This window comes from Palaemon carinicauda, chromosome 25 (genome assembly GCF_036898095.1).
Source record: "Palaemon carinicauda isolate YSFRI2023 chromosome 25, ASM3689809v2, whole genome shotgun sequence".
Taxonomy (NCBI): Eukaryota; Metazoa; Arthropoda; class Malacostraca; order Decapoda; family Palaemonidae; genus Palaemon; species Palaemon carinicauda.
Genome location: NC_090749.1, coordinates 30,899,542 through 30,915,607, shown reverse-complemented (window position 1 = coordinate 30,915,607; position 16,066 = coordinate 30,899,542).

The window sequence follows — 16,066 nt, the reverse complement described above, 5'->3', positions numbered from 1 at the left end:
CGATTTTCCTGTGATTGCCATTTTTTCGTTTTTCCCATTTCTTCCAAAATTACTACGTACTAAGGAACTATCACAGAGTAATTATTCATTTAGATGTTTATTTGTCGGAAAATGTGCCTTGATGGTTTGCCTAGCACGTGGCTGAATTTTTTTTTTCTGAAATGCCGTATATTAGAATGTTAGCCATTTTTCCGCGAGTGCCCCTTTTTATTTGTTTTGCATTTTTTTGCTTAGTCATGTTACCGTTAGGAATTGGCAAGTAGTGTCGCAAAACTTATATTTTTATAGTGTTGGAAAGTGTTTCTAGATGATCTGGCTACCCATGCCTATCTTTTTTTTAGCCAGATATGGCGTATATATAGGTATGTGTTCGATTTTCCGGTGATTGCCATTTTTTCGTTTTTTCCCAATTCTTTCAAAATTACTACGTACTAAGGAACTATCACAGAGTAATGATTCCTCTAGATGTTTATTTGTCGGAAATTTTTTTTTACTTTTTTTTTTGATTGAATATCATCAAATTTTTTTAGCTAAAATATTATATTGTTTTACATTTTTTTTTTTTCGATTTTATTTCCCTTCAAAAAAATTTTTTTGGGTCAGAATTTTAATTTTATAGTCGTAAAATAATCGACAATTATCCAGCAACCCACCATACAATTTTTATGCATATCCAATAATAATTAGATTAGTAAATAACACCTTGAAATTGACATACCCTTCCTACATTTCAAGTGGCAGATTAGGGAGTCTGAGTCAGTGTGGTTGGCGGCCATTTTGTGGACATATCCGAAGCATAAGCTGCCCTATCTATATATATTCTTGTTCCCTATAGAATTTGTGATATTTTGGTATATTTTTACCTGCATAAATATCATTTTATATATTAGATATATGTATTTTTTTACGAAATTTCTAAGTACTCAAAAAATTACCTTTAGATATGGCCCCTGATATAAATGTAATTTACAAAATAATGAAGATTTTTTTACATATTTCTATTTTAGGATAACATATGTTTATTCCCTAAAAAATTAGCCACTTGCTATTTCATTTGGGTACCCAAAAAAATTCATGAAATTTGGACAAATTTTTTTGGCCAAAAAAAGTTACCCTTTTTTTCTCATTTCAGATCTTCACCTCCATGGGTCTGACTTCATCCAAAATACATCAAGATGTGTCCTAAACATTCAAGAATCAATTCCTAAATGGATTTGTGTATATATGTATAAACTTTTCTTTTATGAATTTTTATGTCAGGTCTTTTTTTTTTCTACTTAATTTTTTAAAATATTTATAATAAATAGTTTTTCTGCAGATGAGTAGTATTTATCTTTACAGTTGTTTTAAGCATTCATTGAAGTTTTTTTTGGCAAAACAAAAAAGGAGGTTACTGCAAAAACTGATTTTTCAAGAATTTTTTTTGGCGTCGGGGTCGTTCGCGTCCGAGTATACCCTTAAAGGGGTGTCCGAGGAGCGTACCTATCCAGGGTTAAATAATATCAATATTGATCCATGAAATATAACTATGAAATCAAACAAATGTCTAAAGGACCCCGGTCCTTCTTGGAAGGGAATCTGCATCTATTGCTAGAGTTCTGAAGACTCTGGATCCTTCCAATGTTTATGGGGAGACAACAAAGGAAATTATTCCAAAATGTCTGAAAATAAAAGGGCGATAATTCTTCGGCTTTGTTGCCGGCATAAAAAAGTTTCCAAGTTATTGGGAATTCTGGAAAGCTATGGAATCTAGTTCTGGTTCCAAGGTCAATAATGACTTTTGTACTCTGTGGCTGACTACGATAGCCTTACTAACTCTCCTTAAGATTGCCTACTTTTGCATCAAGTTTGACATTTTCATCATCAAAATTTTCATTGGTAATAGTGAGAGCTCAGATGTCGTTATGGTAGGCCTACTTAGGTAAATTCAAAATTTCAATTGAATTTTCTCAATGTTAAAGATCTCACTGTTTGATGTTGAAAATTATACCATCAGAAAAATCTGAAGAGTAAGAATTTGCTTCATATAAATATCAATAATATTCACAAAAATACTATAACCGAGTATCTAAGACCTGCGAGTTAGATGAATCAATAAAAATATCAGGTCCCAAATATTATGGAAAAATATTCTAGTATAAGAAATTATAGTTATTTGCATTTGTAAATCCAAAGAACAAACATTTTTTTGTACGAAAAAGGACAATTTCCCTGGAAATTTCAAATAATGAGCGACATCACATAGACGGGTGATCCCTACAGGAGTAGTTCTCTCTCTCTCTCTCTCTCTCTCTCTCTCTCTCTCTCTCTCTCTCTCTCTCTTCCTTGCCATCATAATAACCCACATCTTAAACCTTTATTATGATTCATGGAATGAAAATTGTCTTCGAAAGCTCATGAAAACTCATTATGGAATTTTTTCAAATCTACTTCTCCAAAGCCACGAGATTTTCCTCCCTGAATCTAACGGTTAGTCTGAAGACCTTCAAAGGTTTAAATGTCGCTCGTGAAGGGCAGAGGCAAGGGATACTGAGCATGCTCTACTAGAACAATGCACTAGAGACATATGGTCTAGGCCCTAGACCCCTCCCCATCAAGCTAGGACCAGAGAGTGCCAGGTAATGGCTGCTGATTCCTCAGCAGATAGACATACCGTATAGGCTCCCCTTAAACCGACCCCATCCTTAGCTCTCAAAGATAACGAGGTGTCAGACACTACAAGAAACTATCGAGCTAGAGAGGGAATCGAATCCCAGTCCAACAGATTGCTAGGCAAGGATATTTCTAATAGTTCACCAAAACCCATAATTTTTCAAATATGAGAAATTGTCTTTTATTTCTTTTATTATTCATTATACTCAGTTGGCTCTCTCATGATTCATTGACACTGTCATTCATGACCACAATCATTGTGGCAACGACCCATTAAGGCCACCAGTGGCAATTAAGGTCTTAAAAAGACTTGCTTAAGATAATGACGTATCGCTCAGATTCTCTATCCTAAGGTCCCAATTTCCCTGTGGATTCATTTAATTCTGAAATAGAAATTATACGAACTTATTAAGATAATGGATTATGACAAAAGTCTTGCAATCACTAATTCGATAAAACGACTCTACATTTATTATTATTATTATTATTATTATTATTATTATTAATACTTGCTAAGCTACAACCCTAGCTGGAAAAGCAAGATGCTACAAACCCAAGGGCTCCAACAGGGAAAAATAGCCCAAAGAGAAAAGGAAATAAGGAAATAAATAAATGATATGAGAAATAATGAACAATTAAAATGGAATATTTTAAAGCTGTAACAACATGAAAATAGATATTTCCTTTATAAACTACATAAAGACTTACGTCAGCCTGTTCAACATAAAAAACATTTGCTGCAAGTGTGAACTTTTGAAGTTCTACTGATTCAACTACCCGATTTGGAAGATCATTCAACAACTTGGTCACAGCTGAATTAAAACTTCTAGACTACTTTGTGGTATTGAACCTCATGATGGAGGTCTGACTATTAGAATTAACTTCAGGCCTAGTATTACAACAGGATGGAACTGTCCAGGAAGATCTGAATGGAAAGGATGGTCAGAATTATGAAAATATTATGCAACATGCATAATGAACTAATTAAATGGGGGTGCTAGAGATTAATATCTAGACCAGGAATAAGAAATTTGATCGACCGTGAGATCCTGTCCAATATCTTAAGATGAGAATCAGCAGCTGAAGACCAGACAGGAGAACAATACTTAAAATCAGGTAGAATAAAATAATTAAAACACTTCTTCAGAATAAATTGATCACCGAAAACATTAAAAGAATTTCTTAAGCCAATTGTAGGTGGGGGAGCGCAATTTAAGAAGACACTGACCTACTGTGTTTCTCAAAAGAAAATTTGCCGTCGAGAATCACACCTAAAATTTTTAGTTATACAGAGATCCAGAAACATTACCAATGCTGAGATCCTGATGTTAAGAAGCCACTGTCCTTGACCTACTCACAATCATACTTTGAGTTTTGGTAGGATTCAACTTCATATGCCATAATTTGCACCATGCAATAATTCTAGCAAGATCTCTATTAAGGGATTCAGAAAATCCAGATCTACATCAAGGAGATGGAATTGATGCCAAGAGAATAGCATCATCTGTGTATGTAACAAACTTGTTTGCGAGGCTAAACTACATGTCATGTGTACATAAGATGAAAAGTAATGAGCCAAGAACACTGCCCTGAGGAACACTAAATACCACATTTCCTATACTCACTATGGTGCCCATCAACAACAACTCTTTGTAATCTATTACTTAAAATATCAACATTGATACCATGTACAGATCCACCCACTTTGGGTTTCAATACAAGTGGCTCATGATTAACATGGTTAAGTATGACGAATGCGATAGATATTATACAATAATTATACTCTACGCTAAGGTCGGGAGTAGTGTAGTATCAGAGTAAGAGTAGGGTTATATAGCTGTAGGAGATGGCAAGATAGTGATATAGGTATCACAGTTGACTGACCTGGCGAAGTATTTCTTCACGGGGAACAAGTTCGTCATAGATGTATGAAATATCTTAAACCCTTCTATTTAAGGGTTTCCAATAATAATTAATGTGACTGACATGCAGCAAGAGAGATAACGTTTAAGTGGCATAAACTTGATCAGTCTCTTTCCAATAATTTGATTTCTTTATCTACCACTATTTATGTTAATTATTACTAATTCCTCCTATATGATATAAAAAATCCCATTCAATAAGGTCAAAAATAATTATAAAAAATAAAAACAAATTTTTAAAAGGTCAAAAAGCAAAAACTCTTTTAAAATACATCATTATGTTGATAAAATATCTTTCCGCCAGAAATTCGTAATATTAAGCAAACGTTCACCGAGATTGGGTGAAGCCTTTCCTGCTCCATCAGTAATTAATAAGTAAAGAAACTGAAAGATAGAATACAAACGTGAATACTTTACTCTCGTTGACTATAATGAAGATGAAATAATGCAATTTTCTATAGATTTTGTAAAAAAAAATAGAACTCGCAACACAGTTTTTTTTTTTTTTTTTTTGTCTTGACTTTCAAGGGGGACTAAATGAAATCTATTTCTTTATCATTCCTTTATCTAAATCTATATATTAATAAATGCTGCATATCTAATCCTTCTTATTCTATAATGACTTTGGGTCTTTTTTTCTAATTTGGTTTGATGGGAAGCAGGAAGATCTGCTCTTCTATTCTGTTGTAAAATTTCATGAAAACAGTTATACTTACGAAAACTATCTCAGATTTTTAATATTATATTTAGGGGATGAGAGAAAAGTTATCAAGTAGGGGAAAACTATAGCAATTATAGATTCTTTTATTCCTTATCTACATTGGCTATTTAGTTAGATTAAGAGAGAGAGAGAGAGAGAGAGAGAGAGAGAGAGAGAGAGAGAGAGAGATTATGAACAGCAAATGGTTCTGTTCGCTATTTTTTTTCCGTAGGTTCTGAATGATGCTGCAGGTAAAACCAATTCCAAAGAAAATCCTACAGTCTGGCTGTGGAATACCAAACACAGTTGCTGGAATGTTGGCTTTATTCGGCTTGAAGTTGTGGCAAGGTGTTAGCCATGCCGGTACAGTGTTAGAGACTCAATGTTGCTAAGCAAACATTCAATCACCAGCAGTCACAGTTACCAATTCACACCACATTTACCCCTACTGAAAAGAAGAATATACTGTACAGTACACATTCGCATCATAACAAAACATGAATTCACTCAGATTTCACACCAATTGCAATAAGTATTCTTACATCACATTTGCATTACGAAGCTCACCTTATTGGCACTACAAATTTCATATTCACCTTACAAAACTCATGATTATTTATTTTATTCGATAACTGGGGTCATCTCCCTTACATAAAAAATACATTGGTAAAAATGGACCTTATAACTACTAACTCTTATTGTACACATTGACATAAGGACTCTTACTACCCATACTGCTCCCACTCATCTAAGACAAAATCTGAGAGATAGCCAAGAGAGCGCCTAGTAAGACTTGTGCGTTGGGGTGCCTCAGAGGTTGGCGTTTCTGAAAGTGTTCTTTTCAACAGTGCCTTTCCTGGGGTGGGCGGTTCTGTGGTTTGTTACGGTTCAGTTGCAGGCTCCCTCCCCTGGACTTGTTCTGTATCCACTCGACTTCTTTCCGTTCTCTGGCTGGGGTGTCCAGGTGGGAAAGGGGGTTCCTTGATTGATGGGAGTCTTACCATTTTCTCGCATGTTGAAGATGTGACGCTTCCTTTATCGTGTTAGGTGTTTGGACTGAATACTTTAGCTGCAGGAGCCAGATGACGAGTCAACTCAGTGGATTCCTTGCCGTCTTGGTGCGCAACACGAACCCATTGTAGGTTGACATGAAGGAGTCTAACTTCCTTGACCTCTGGTTCGTACTTGGATTTCCTAACTGTTTTCTTTAGAAGAGATTGCTCATTTTCTGTCATCCACGATGGAGCCGCCTGCCCGTATGTTGTTTTCCTGGGGTGCAGGAACATGCGCTCATGCGGTGTTTAGTTCGTAGTGACGTACAGAAGGGACCTCATGCTGTGTAATGCTTGATCCAGGACAGCCTCCCACATTTCTATAGGGAGGGAGAGAGAAGCAAGAGCTAACCTTACGGTGCGCCACAAAGTTCCATTGGCTCTCTCGATCTGGCTATTGCCACTGGGGTTAAACGCAGACAAGTAGCTTGTAGCCAATCCATAGTAATGAAGGAAATTTTGGTACTCTGACGACCTGAAAGCAGGTCCCCTGTCTGAATGAATGTACTGGGACCGGCCCCAGACTGAAAAGAGAGTAGACAAACATTTAATGGTAGTACTCGCTGAGGTGTCTTCTGTTGCAAAGGCGAATGGAAATCTGCTGTACTCGTTGCTTATGTTGAGAATGTCCCTGTTCTTTGTGGTGGACGGCATCGGACCTTTAAAGTCGATAACCAGACGCTTTAATGGCCTGGTAGCTTTTATCAATGTTCCTGTCTCTTTGGAAAACTTAGGTTTGATCTTATCACAGGTTTGACATTTACGTATGACAGTCCGAGCTTCTTCAATGGTAAAGGGTAAGTTTCTCTGTTTTATGATGTGGGTCTTCCTTCTGATTCCTGGATGACACAGGTACTCGTGAAGCTGAGTCAGCTTGTCTCTTTGAGTACAGGTAAGTGAAGCCACACATCCCGAGGCATGAGAGAGAGCATCTGCTACTTGGTTCTTTGATCCAGGTCTGTATGTGATGTCGAAGTTGAAACAACTCAGCTCCATCCTCCACCGCATTATTTTTTCATTCTTGATTTTGCTATGGTTCTTGGTGTCAAACATGAAATGCACCGATTTCTGATCAGTTATGAGTCTAAATTTACATTCTAGCAGAAAGCGTCGACACTTCTTGATGGCTTCTAGGATAGCACATGCTTCGCATTCCACTGCCGATTGTCGTTTCTCCAATTCTGAGAGCGAGCGAGAAAAGAAGGCCACCGGTTTCCCTTCTTGTGTCAATGAGGCTTCAACAGCGTCAGCAGAGGCATCTGTTTCGACTACAAAGATAGCTTTGTCATTTATAGCAGCAAGTGAAGCTCGAGATATTTCAGTTTTTAGCTCTTCGAATGCTTGTTCTGCGAATTTGGCCATCAGGAAAGTTTTCACTTCGACTAAAGGTCGAATTTTCTGGGAGAAGTTCGGTACCCACTTCGCATAGTGGGATAAGAGTCTTAACGTTCTTTTGAGACTAGTGGTACTGTCCGGAAGGTTTATCCCCAGTAACGGACGCGTTCTCTCCGGGTCAGGTAGGACTTGGTGATCATTCACTACATGGCCCAAAATTGAGATTGATGTTTGAGCATAAACACTTTTCTTGTCATTTATGGTAAGTCCATACTTCAATGCAGTTTCTTGAAAGCATTTCAGATTTCTGTTGTGTTCTTCACGTGTGTGACCGCAGACCGTGATGTCATCTATGTAGGCGAACGTACCCTCTAGTTGCTCCTTACCAATAATTTCGTCGAGAACTTGATGAAAGCAGGAAGCCCCGTTGATTACTCCAAAAGGCAAACGCGTGAATTCGAACAGCCTTACATCTGCTTTGAACGCCGTGAATTTCCCATCAGCCATGTTCAATGGTATTTGATGATATGCTACCTTCAAGTCTATGGAGCTGAAGTAGCAGTAAGTAGAAATTTTCTCAATCATCTCGGTGATCCCTGGAACTGGATAAGCAATTAGGTTGGTGAATCTGTTTATGGTTTGAGAGTAATCTATGACCAATCTTTTCTTATCACACTGATCGACAACTACTACTTGAGCTCTCAACGAACTGCGACTCTGTGTGATGATGCCCTCCTCTAGCGGCCTTTTTACTTTTTTGTTGAATGAATTCGGAGTCCTCTTTGGAATAACTTCTGGATTTCACCTGTATCGGGTGACAGTCGACTGTCAGATTGTCGAAGATGGCTGGCGGTTCAATTTTAGCCACTATCAGAGCAAAAGGTGACTGGGTGCTTAGCTCCAAAGGCGGTAGCGTCCCGCGAAAGTCTACGCGGACTTGCTTGTGTAACTGTAGGAAGTCATGTCCGAAAACGACTGGAGCCACACAATCATCCATCAAGTGCAGACAGAACTCAAGGTATACTCTTCCACTTACGGTTAAATCGTAATTGCAACACTTGTTAAGTTTCATTGTCTGTTTAGCAATAGAAATGGTTATGCTGCAGGCTGAAGAACGAGTCATATAGTTCATAGCCCTAGCTACTTTGGCATCTATAAAGCTTTTAAATTCTCCAGTGTCGACCAGCCCGTCCAGGGCCTAGCCTCTATTCAGTTCTACAGGTAGGACAGTTCTCTAAACACTTGGTAGTGCAGGAGAAGCTGCAGCCACAGCGGCCCCTGTTATGGAAGCAGAGATGGACTTTGGGAGGTTGTCTGGGACTATTCCAGCTACAAGATTAGAGTTAGTTGATTCACCATTATTGTTCCATTGTTTTCCTTGTGAGTTGCAGACACGAGCATAATGACCTACCTTCTGACAGTTGGAACACGAGGCTTTCTTGGCTGGGCAGTGGGCTCTGGGATGTAGGGATCCTCCACAAAAGAAGCACCTCCGACTGCTGACGGCGGCAGCAGACTCACTTGGATTCGGGGAGTCACTCATTTCTATCAGAAAACTATTGGGATCCATTTTGGGTTTTGCCTGTTCATCTATTAATGCTACCACTGTGGTATTAGTTTCACTTGCCATTTCCAGTGCATGGGCTTGTTTCAAGGCTGGGGATAAATCCAAGGATAAGTCTCTGTCGGATTGCATTAGATGCCTTACCCGTGATGCATGAATCTCTGATGGCCAGTTCTTCAGCCTGAGCGGCTGTACAATCAGTGAAGCTACATTCCAAGGCCAGACATTTGAGGCTATCCAAAAACGCATCTAGAGTCTCGCCACTCTGTTGCTTGCAAGTGACTAATTTGTATATGGCAAACACCTCTCTGCTTGGTTATGGATTTGCCTTTGTTTGTTAAAGGATACCACAAATATTACGTCCTAATACATCTCTTTGCCTATCAAAGTAGGGACTTAATCATTCTCCAAAATGGCCATTGTGCGAGTTTTATGGACGACATGACCAGATGAATTTGTGAAAGGTTACGATTGATTTTACAAAGTTTCAAATCTCATGATTCAATAAATCAATGGTGTCAGATCCGGTTTGAAGGACCACTAAAATATAGAAATTAAATTGATGTGTGGGAAATGATTCCAGGAAAACACTGTTTGCTAACCATACATACGTTTCTTGGAGATAAAGTTATAATCATTTATATCTTGAAGGGCAGCATTGGAATAAGTTTATATTTATTAATAAATAAGTTCACATTAGAGCTATTAATATAGATATCTTTAACCGACAAGAGTTAAGTGATTCCTTTTGCAATGATGTAAGTCGAAATAAGAGGCGTTAATTTTCCACCTGGAGTCAACTTGAAGATTTCATGACACTGAGAAGAAAGAAAAGAAATTCAGTATAAAACCAATTGTAAACAACAAAAGAGATAATTTACATTTATTACTAATAGTGAAGCCGATTTGTAGTAACTGACTACGTCGATGTAGGCGAGAGGTTTCATTCAAAAAGAATCTTAATGTTTTCTTATACTTCAAAGTAGATTTTATTCCTTACAAGTAGATCAATTGGAGACACATCATACACTGAAGGAGGGAACCCAATTATTTCCAAGACCTTAAATTACTTGAATTAGAATCAAGCCAAAATGTAGAGTTCCAAGTTAAATCCGGTTCTCTTTAGGATAAGCAATAAATCACAAAGGATTTCGCAATATGGAGGAGGTTTCGGAAGTTATCACAGAGAGATGATCAATTAACCGTGTCCGACTGATTCAATTATATAAATATCTAGGTAGGCTACAGACAGTGTTGCCATTTCAGGATGATGTAATAAGTTGCAAGCTCAATACTTTAATTTTCCTCTTTGATGGAATGTCTTTGAACTACTTTTGTCTAGCAACTTTGTGAATCTTATTTTGACTTACATCATTGCAAAAGGAATCACTTAATTCTTGTCATATAGATATATTTATGTTAACAGCTCTAATTTGAACTTATTTCATAGTAGATATAAACTTATTTCAATGCTACCCTTCAAGATATAAATCGAACTAAAACTTTATCTCTAAGAAACGTGTGTATGGTTAGCAAACAGTGTTTGTTACATCTCTCAGGTTTGTTGAATGTGAGAGTGTTGGCGCTCTACTTCTCCAAGCCAGGAATTTGGAATTGGGAGCTTGGAGTGGAGGTTTTCCTGGAATCATTTCCTACTCATTAATTCAAATTCTAAATATTAGTTGTCCTTCGAACTAGATCAGACACCAATGACTTTTGGAATCATGATATTTTGGATCTTTGTAAACTCATTCGTAGCATTTGGTCAAGTCGTCCATAAAACTCGTACACCAGCCATTTTGGAGAATGATTAAGTCCCTACTTTTGTAGGCAAAAAGATGTATTAGGAGTAATATTTGTGGTATCCTTTAAGAAACAAATGCAATTCTATAACTAAGCATTTTTAACCACATAGTTCTACCCTGAAGGTGTTCTTGAGCTCTGATGGGCGTTTTAGCTATGCAAAATACCAATGATTAGTAAAAAGGGTCGCTGTGTTGCTTTCTGTTCCAAATGGTAATACTGTACAACATTGGATGTTTAAACTGACTGATTTGTGTTTAAGTAACTCCTTAATTTGATTACCTCATTAATTTTAGCTTGTAATTACTTATATTTCTGGACCTATTTTATGGGTGTGATTACCCAGAATTGTTGACTGTAACAACCAATGAATGCTTCTTAATTCCTTTGTATGTATTTTATTTTTCATGCCAGACCGTAGGATTTTCTTTGGAATTGGTTTTACCTGGAGCTACAAGAATACTGTTGGTAGCCTACTTATATAAGCATCATTCAGAACCTACGGAAAAAACAAAATAGCGAACAGAACCATTTGCTGTCCATAATTCTCCTCTTTCTCTCGCCTTTATTGCTTTGCCCCCCCCCCCCCTCTCTCTCTCTCTCTCTCTCTCTCTCTCTCTCTCTCTCTCTCTCTCTCTCTCTCTCTCTCTCTCTCTCTCTCAATCTGACTAAATCACAGTTGTGAATAAGGAGGAAAATAATCTATAATTGCTAGTTTTCCTCAACTTGCTATCTTTTCTCTCTTACAACAGAATAGAAGAGCAGATCTTCCTGTTCCCACTCAAAACTAATTAGAAAAAGATCATAGGTCATTCTAGAATAAGAAGCATTAAAAATCCGACATTTATTAACATACAGACTTAGATAAAGTGATGGTATAGAATTAGATTTCATTTAGTCCCGCTCGAAAGGGAAGACAGAAAACGAAAGAAAACTATGTTGCGAGTTCTTCTATTTTCTGCAAAATCTATAGAAAATTGCATTAATCAATCTTCATTATAGTCAACGAGAATAAAGTTTTCACGTTTGTATTCTATCTTTGTTTCTTTACTTATGGAACAAGAAAGGCTTGCTAAGATTTCAGTGAACGTTTACTTGATAATACGAATTCACAACGAGTTTGGATATTTTATCAATATAATGATGTATTTTGAAAGAATTTGAGCTTTTTGACCATTTAGAAATCTGTTTTTATTTTTATAATTAAATATAATATCTTTGAATGGAATTTTTTATATCATATAGGGAAAATTGGTGATAATTTACATAAATAGTGGTAGATGAAGAAATCAAATTTTTGAAAAGAGCCTGATCAAGTACCTTGAAGGTTAATGCTAGGTGTTATGCAGACATTCGGACTACAGTATTATTGGAAACCCTTAAGAAAGAAGGGTTGAAAACATTTAATAAATCTCAAGGTGAATCCATTCCTACGACGAAATTTGTCGCTTGTTCAGCCTGCAGGGCTACTTATATCACCTTCTAGCTATTTCCTACAGCTATATAACCCCACTCTTACTCTGATACTACACTGCTCCTGACCTTAGGTTAAAAGAATAATTATTGTATAATATTTGTTTCATTCGTCATTTTTAACCATTTTAATCATGAGCCACTTGTATTGAAACCAAAAGTTGATGGATCTGTACATGCAATCAATGTTGATATTTTAAGTAAAAGATCGCAAAGAGTTGTTGATGGGCACCACAGTGAGTACAGGATTGTGATATGTTTTGGGCTTAGGCCACGTCGTGCTGATGGAAGTTCCTTCATTAGTAGCTTCCTAAGTTATATGTGACTACAGTGATATATCCCAGAGAATTTACCGAAGATATTCAGAATTCTAACTGCTGGAAAGAGTATCCCTTAAATTTCTCCAAGGGATATCGCGTAAGGACGTATCTTGACACATCTCATAGCTATTTACACCCCAAATAGCCTTTCACTTCGAAAGGGAAAGTGGCAAGAAAATAAGAGAGTCGTTCAAGAGGTAAAACTACTCGACTCTCCTAATGTACTGTAAATAGTTCGGCCATCTGCCACCGCACGGCGCCACTAAACCATTCTTTCATTTGTAGCTTTGCTGACCAGTATTCCCTGTGTTATCTCGCTATTTTCGAAGCTTTTTCTGCCTTATTATGGATTCCCCAGCTTCATTAGCTTCTGGAAAGTTAAGTAATATCTTTGAATTGTGTAAATGTAAGCTCTTGCCAGTTTTGATTTTTTATTGATATCGTAATTAACGTAACAAGAGCTGTTGCCGGCCGGATGGCGTCCTGACGTGATCGTTCTTTCGTTCATTTAGTTAGCAAGAGCGATATTCCCGGCATCCTTCCTTTAATAACTTTAGCTATTTAGTATTTTAGCTAGGGATTTTTATATTATGTCATTGTTGTCGTGAATTTGGCTATAATTGCGAGCCTCACAAGTGCTAGGCTTCTAGCCTAGCCACTTTCACACCTCATGCATGATATAACCTTCCTGGTAAAGTTGTATCGAAGTTCAGGCAATATTTTATACAATTAAGATATTACTATTTCCTTTCCTCTTCCATTATAGTATTCCAGAGTTACGTAGAACGTTTCTCTAAGCTCTCTAGCTTAATAGATTTAGTGCTTTGGTATACTTTATATGTCCCCATTACTCTTGTATTGTCTTAAGGGGTAAGATAGATATCATTGCCCCTGTGAGTCAATACTATCTCCATGAGAAATAAGAGTAATTCCCTTTTCCTCTGATTAGCCTAGGCTATCATCAGTTAATTTACTGTAACCTATGGTTGGGTAAATTTTCTGGGGCGTTACATTTCCCTCTCCTTTTCTCTGAGCTGGCAACTGAGTAGCTTGTCAGCATTGAGTTTGGAGTTGGGGACGGGACATCAGAGTAAGTCTGTGTTAGGCATATGGCTACCTGGATTTATACCGGCAACTGAGTAGCTTGTCGGTATTCCAGTAGGGCTAGTTGCTGTTCAGGAGGCTTGCCTCCCTAGATCTTGTGGAGGTTATTGTTTTACAATTTTCTTTTTTATGGTCTAGCAGACAGTCCTGTATTGGGGTTCTTAACGGGAGGATAGGTTTCTTCCTTGTTTTGATCCCTGGTATGAGATTCTGTTCTCTTGAGTTCGTTTTCGGACGTTCTCTCATTGCCTAACCCAACCTGGGGAATTGACTTCCCCTAGTTGAGGCTAATTTGAGGACAGAATCCTTCAGGTTAAGTAATGCCTTAGGGTATTGCTTTACTTATGGACTATTCACCCCTTCCCCGCTATCTCTTTCGTGTTGAATGATCCAGCACCCTTATTGCTGTGGTTCTACATAGGCTCCTCTGGATGTCTGTAGACCTGGCATGAGTTTTTCTGTCAGTGCCTGGTTAGGTTACTGACAGATAACCTCACATCTTTGAGTGTGCTTTAGAGTCCTCCCATGGACTGCCTTCCATATTCCTTAAGATGGGATATGGTTGAGTGGAAGCCCGAATTGATTTCCCTCTTCCACTGGTACACTCTTTCATTATGTAGACGACATAGCTGATTCTTTGTCGTCTCCTATCATTACCTTTCTCTTCTACTGTCTTTCATGGGCTATAGTCGGCAGTTAATTCTACCGACGATTCAGGGTGGTTAGGCTACAGTTCGCTGTATCTCTTTCCTCGGACATCGTTGATCGATGGCCGTAGGTGAGTTTGTACGCCTGCCTGCCGGCAACTGAGTAGCTTGTCGGCAGCTGGCCAATGCCTTCCACCCATAGTGTTATAGCCAGCAGTGGTCGGCAGGCCCGGCAGATGCCGGCCTGCTGGCGTATGCTGACTAGCCCATCATACCGACAATGTCGGCAGGTCGACACAATTTTCATATTTTATTTAAGGTAGCTGCCAGCAGGCTCGGTAGACACCTGCCTGCCGGCATTTACCGACTGGCCCTACATGCCGACGATGTCGGCGGGGCCGGCAGTGTCGGCGGGGCCGGCAGTGTCGGCGGGGCCGGCAGTGCCGGTGGGGCCGGCAGTGTCGGCGGCAGGATCTGCTGTATCCAGAAAAATATGGTAAAATTTTTTTCAACCTGCAAGTGGTTTTTATAGCAGCCATTTGTGAGACCATCCTAGAGAGATGATTCTGTCTTATTTCAATGGTTATGTTCATTAAATTTATCCACTGTATTGAAAATGATAAGAAGATGTGTCAAGAAGACACTATATATCTTAGATATTCCCTCTGTTATTTAATTCCTTGTGAATTTCATGGTTCAATACAGGAAGGGGTCATAGCAAATGGCTGGACGGGAAACACATGTGGGTGTCTTTCCTTCTATAGCTTACCCTATCCAATGTGAATATAATAAATGTATTATGTTGAAATTTGAAAATTTCACAGAAAACTCATTTGCTTTTCTTTTCTTTACAGGAGGAGCATCCCGAGTGCGGGAACAACTTTTGTAGGGTCCACAGCCAGGACTTCTACGGACATGGCGTGTGTAGGTCTCACGCCCACTGTTCTGTCACCAAAGGGGCCCTAAAGTACTGGGACCCAGAGGTATGTACTGTGTGCGACAAGTTGGTTAAGGAGGCTTTTGATGATCAAAAGTCTGCGGAGTCTAGGAATGCAGCTAGGATTACGCTGCGCAAATGGGTTAGAGGTTTTCAAAAGAATACCTCGGGATGAGGGACTGTCTCTTCCCCGTTGGTCATGACGATTCCGTCATTCCCCAGACCAAACCTTCGATCCCCTTGGTGCAACTCCAGGTTCAGAAACCTGGAGATCCTGACGTTGCGGATGCTTTGAAAAGCGTCCACCTGGACGACAATATGTCTGTCGTTTCCGAGGAGACTGAGAAGAATCTCCTGGTAGAAGAGTTAGAACAGGAGGCAGTTGTTCCTCCTGCTAACGAGGTTGAGAATGCTGAAGCGGTGTCGGTCCCTTCAGCAGCTGTGGCGGAACCAGCACCCTCAACCTCTTTGCAACCGCCTCATTTGGAGGCGCTTACGACCACGTTGCAATCTCTGATGTCGATGGTGTACGACTTGCAGAAGCGGTCCTCCGAGAA